Source organism: Pteropus alecto, unplaced genomic scaffold (genome assembly GCF_000325575.1).
Source record: "Pteropus alecto unplaced genomic scaffold, ASM32557v1 scaffold233, whole genome shotgun sequence".
Taxonomy (NCBI): Eukaryota; Metazoa; Chordata; class Mammalia; order Chiroptera; family Pteropodidae; genus Pteropus; species Pteropus alecto.
In genome coordinates this window covers 1,634,308-1,640,272 of record NW_006434367.1, presented here as the reverse complement: position 1 = coordinate 1,640,272, position 5,965 = coordinate 1,634,308, and the positions used below count along the sequence as shown (strand labels likewise).

The 5,965-nt window shown below is 32.0% G+C and overlaps 1 protein-coding gene across 3 annotated transcripts in view; it reads right to left on the bottom strand.

The window, feature by feature from the left end:
• The window catches only part of SPIRE1 (spire type actin nucleation factor 1), a 179,179-nt gene that overhangs the window by 49,418 nt on the left and 123,796 nt on the right, over positions 1-5,965 (bottom strand). The window lies entirely within an intron of this gene.

Below are 5,965 nucleotides of genomic sequence, written 5' to 3'. Positions count from 1 at the left end.
AGAAGTTCCATCTGCCCAGTTCTTTGCATTGGTGCTCAGCATGCACTTATCCAAGTGAACTATACAAAATTAGCCAGAGAAAGAAAAAGGAAAATAACAATGGCTACCATGAAACAGAAACATCTATAGATTTTTCTTCACTTCCTACCCAAAACCTTCAAGCTGAAAAAATTTTATTATTTATACCTAAATATACTAGGTAGAAGTGGCAAGCAGATGCATCACTGATAATTATCATAAAGGATATATTTAAAAAACCACCTGTCATTCTGAAACTCTGAGCCATCAATGAACAAAAAGTTTAAATAACTTGATCTTTGAAAAAGCATAATTTTTTTTCTATTTTTTGTCTTAAGTAAAGCAGACCCACTAATGATGAAATAAGCCCATGACTAAAAATGTATAAAGCCAATCTATAGTTTAGTTATTAATACTGGGCCCCTAATCAAATTTCTCTGCCAGCTTTGTTCAGGTATAACTGACAAACAAAAATTGTATATATTTTAGCCATTACTCTCTTAGCAAATTTCAAGTATATTATTAACTATAGTCACCATGCTGTACATTAGCTCCCAAGAACTTATTCATCTAATAACTGAAAGTTTGTACCCTTTGACCAGCATCTCTCCATTTCTCCCACCTGACAGTGATTTGTCTTTGTGTGTCTGGCTTATTTCATGTAGCATGATGTCCTTCTAGTTCATTCATGGTGCTGCAAATGGCAGGATTTCCTTCTTTTTTATGGCTGAATAATATTTCACTATATATGTATACTATATTTTCTTTATCTATTCATCCACTGATGGACATTGAGGTTGTTTCTATATCTTCGCTATTGTGAATAATGCTGCGGTGAATGTGGAAGTGCAGATATCGAAGATCCTGATTTCGTTTCCTGTGAAAATACAGTTGGCCCTTGAATAATGTGGAGGTTAGGAGTACCAACTTCCCATACAGTTGAAATCTGCATATAACTGCAATCAGCCCTGCACATACTCAGATTCTCAGCTGTGGAGCTGATCCTTAAACAGCGTGGGTTTGAACTGCGTGGGTAAATTGAACTCTGTGGGTCAACTGAAAAAAATCCATGTATAAATGAACCCACATAGTTCAAATACGTGTTGTTTAAGGGTCAAATGTACATGCAGGAGTAGAATTGCTGGATCATATGGTAGTTCTATTTTAATTTTTTTGAAGAGCCTCTATACTGTTTTTCTTAAAGGCTATATCAATTTTACATTCCAACAACAGTGTACATGGGTTTCCTTTTCTTACCCCCCTTGCAACACTTGTTATCTCTTGTCTTTTTGATAACAGCCATCTAACAGATGTGTGATGATAGTTCACTGTGGTTTTGATTTGCATTTCCCTGATGACCAGTGATGCTGAATGCGTTTTTCATACACTTATTGGCCATTTGTACATCTTCAGATTCTTTGCCCATTTTAAAATTGTTTTTGTTTGTTTGCTATTGAGTTGTATGAGTTCCTTATATTTTTGATATTAACCTCTTATCAGGTATGTGGTTTCCCTAAACAAATTTCAAAAAGGCTTCTTTTTATTAAAAGAAAAACAAATACCTCCAACATTGATGCAAATTCTCCTATATATAAGCAGCAGTTACAAACAATAAGACTAAAACAACAAAAAATGCAATAAAGACATAAAACAACTACAAGTAAAAAAAACAGCATAATCCTAACTATATTCCAAACACTTCTTAGAGAACTTTTTACCTTAGAACTTTTAAAAAATTCTCATTTGACCTATGCAGCAACCCTATGGTATAGGTACTATTACCTCTGTTCCAAAGATGAGAAATTTAAGGCATATAGAAGTAAAGTAACATGCCCCAATGCTACAGAGTTAATGGCAGGACTAATATTCAAACAGTTACCATACTTCCAGAGTCAACACTCTTAAGCATCATACATACTGCCTAAAACACATTTAAAAAGATGTTTGAACTTACTCATTAAGAAATGCAATATTAAATAAGATTGCAATTTCATCTGTAGACTTGGTATATAATTGAAGGAGAAGAGAAGGGTCTCAGTCTTTATATAATGCACGTTGAGCCCTCCTTCTGAGCTCCCAAGCTCATTTTACAAGGCCACCATTACCCTGATTGCAAAACCAGACGAAGACATTACAAAAAAGAAAATTATAGGCTGATATCCCTGATGGATGTAGAGGCAAAAATCCTCAACAAAATAGTAGCAAATCGAATTCAGCAAAACATTAAAAATGTCATACACCATGATGAAGTGAGATTTATTCCTGGGATGCAAGGCTGGTTCAGTCTCCGCAAATCAATGTGATACACCACATTAACAAATTTAAAGTTAAAAATCACATAATCATATTAGTAGATGCAGAAAAAGTGGTTGATAAAATCTAGCATCCATTTATGGCAAAAATTCTCAGCAAAGAGAGAACATACCTCAACATAATAAAGGCCATATATGACAAACCCACAGCTAATGTCGTACTCAGTGGGGAAAAATAAAAAGTGTTTTCCTTTTTATTTTTCCCCCAGGATCAGGAATGAGACAAGGATGTCCACTTTCACCACTTTTATTCAACATAGTATTGGAAGTTCTAGCCATAGCAGTGAGACAAGAAAAAAATAAGCATTCAAATTGGAAAAGAAAAAGTAAAACTGTCCTTACTTGCAGATGACATGATACCATATATAGAGAACCCCAAAGATTAAACCAAAAAACTTAGAACTGATAAATCACTTCAGTAAAGTAGCAAGACACAAAATTAACATTGAGAAGTTGGTTGCATTTTTACACACCAATAATGAACTATTGGAAAGAGAAATTAAGAAAACAATCCCACTTACAGTTGAATCAGAAACAATAAAATACCTAGAAATAAATTTAACCAAGGAGGTAAAAGGCCTGTATACCTGTAATTACTATGCTGTACACCTGAAACTAATATAAAACAATATTAAATGTCAACTCTAATTAAAAAAAAAAGACAGACATACAGACTGAAAGTTACGAGACAGAAAAAGATATTTCACAAAAATAGAAACACAAAAGCTGAGGTAGCAATACTTATATCAGACAACAGACTTTAAAACAAAGGCCTTAATAAGAGACAAAGTAGGATCCAATAATTCCACTTCTGGTTATTTATCTGAAGAAACCCCATAAACTAATTCAAAAAGACAAATGCATGTCTATGTTTATGCAATATTATTTACAATAGCCAAGATATGGCAGCAACCTAAGTGTCCATTGATAGATAAACGGATAAAGAGGTGGTACATATATACAGTGAAATATTACTCAACTATAAAAAAAAAGAAATCTTGTCACTTGCAACAACATAGATGGACCTATTATGCTAAGTGAAGTTAGACAAAGACAAATGTCATGTCATTTCATTTATATGTGAAATCTAAAGAACAAAATAAACAAAAACAGAAACAAACTCATAGATATAGAGGGCATTTTGATGGTTGCCAGATGAAAGGGTTGCTGGGAGAATGAATGAAAAAGGGGGAGAAATTAAGATGTGCTAATTGCCAGTTACAAAAACAGTCACAAGGATGTAGAGCATAGCATAGGGAACATAGTCAATAATGTAATAACTATGTATGATGTCAGATGACTACTAGACTTATTGAGGTGATCACTTCATCAGTTATATAAATGTCTAAGCAGTATGTTGCACTCCTGGAACTAATATAATATTGCATGTCAACTGTAATTAAAAAATAAAAATGATTAAAAAAAAGAAGAATGGTAAACTTAGCTACATAAGTATAAAAGCCAATGTTGTTGCACTTTGGTATGTAATTATCCTTTTATTTTTCCAATACAATTGAAAGGCCAATGTATAAAACAAAAATGAGAAATGTATAAAACAAAAATGAGAAATCAATAATCCAATAACAGGCATGCAAATTATAAATTAGACATAACTGATGACAACTGTAACATAATGGGGCAATACACTATTTAAAAATGCATTTTTGTACACTATTAAAACTAATCTGGCATTAATTCAATCTTGATTATTATGAAGTTATCAATTATAATCTCCAGGTAACCACTAAGAGAAATGCTAAAAAGTCCACAGAAAAATAAATGAGAAAAGAATCAAAATAGTACAATAGGAAAAAAAAAATCACTAAAAAAGGCAGCAATGAGGAAATTGTAGAACAAAAGTGATCCAAAACATAGAAAATAAACAGCAAAAGGCAGAAGTCCTTTCTTATCAACAATTACTTTAAATGTAAAGAGAATACTCTCCAATTAAGAAATAAATTAGCAGAAAGGAAAAAGAAAACAGGATCTAATTATATGCTGTCTATAAGAGATTCACTTTAGATTCAAAGACATGATTAAGTGAAAGAATGGAAAAAGACATTCCATGTAAATTAGTAACCAAAAGAAAGATGGGGTGGCTACATTAATATCAGACAAAATTGACTTTCAGAGAAAAACTGTCACAAAAAACAAACAAAAAAAAGACATTATATATTGATAAAAGGGTCAACACATCAAGAAAATATAACAATTATAAATATATATGCTCCAAAATACAGAGCTCCAAAATATATAAAGCAAACAGAACTGAAAGTATAAAAAGACAGTTATTCAATAATAGTTGGAGACTTCAATAATCCAACTACTACATAGAAGTTCAATAAGAAAAGAGAGGACCTGAATAACACCATAAATCAACTAAACAAACCAACTAACAACAACAGCAGAATACACATTTTCTTAAATGTACACGAAACATTCTCCGTATGTTAGGCCTTAAAACAAGTCTCAATAAACTAAAAAGACTGAAATCATATAAAGTATGTTTTCCAATCACAAATAAATGAAAGAAATCAATAGAAGGAAAACGTAAAAATTCACAAGTATATACAATCTAAAAAACACAATCCTAACAAGCAGGTCAAAGGGAAAATTATGAGTGGAATAATAAAATACTGTGAGATAAATGAAAATAAAAACACAACATAAAAAACACATGAAATGCAGTGAGAACAGTACTTAGAGGGAAAGTAATAGTTGCAGACATCTACATTAGAAAAAGAAGACAGATCTTGAACACTCTCAAATCAATAACCTTACTCTATACCTTAAGGATCTAAGAATGAACAAAACCCATGGCTTGCACAAGAAAGGAAATGATAAAAATCAGAGAAGAGATAAATATAGCAGGGAACAGAAAAACAATAGATAAAATTAATCAAATTTAATTTTTAAAAAACGAAAGTCATTTCAATGAAAAAGTCAACAAAATTGACAAACCTTTAGCCAAACTGATCAAGACAAAAAGGGAAAAGATTCAAAATACAAACATCAGAGATGAAATCTAAGTGGGGACATTACTTATAAAATACAATGCATTATAAGAGAATACTATGATAATTGTACATTAATAAAATAATCTAGATGAGATGGACAAATTTCTAGAAAGACACAAACTACCAAAACTGAGTAGAAGGAAGGAATGAAGGAGGAAAGAGAGAGAGAGAAATGAAATAAATCTGAATAGACCTGTAACAGGAAAAGGAATTAAATCAGCAAATCAAAAATCTCCTAACAGAGAAAAGCCCAGAACCAGAAGACTTCACTGGTTAATTCTACTCAAATATTTAAAGAATTAACCTCAATCTTTCACAAACTGTTCCAAAAATTATAAAACTAGGTAACATTTCCTAACTTTTTCTATGAGGCCAGCATTACCCTGAAAGGAGGCCAGACAAAGATATTACAAGAAAACTGTAGGCCAGATCCCTTCCATGTACAGATCTTCAACAAAATATTAGTAAGCATAGTAAAAGGATTATACATCATGACAAAGTGGGCTTTACCCAGTAAATGCAAGGTGGTTCAACATATGAAAATCACTCAAGGTAACATGCTGCATTAACAGAATGAAGTAAAAGAACTCACACAATCGTCTTGATGGAGAAAATGAA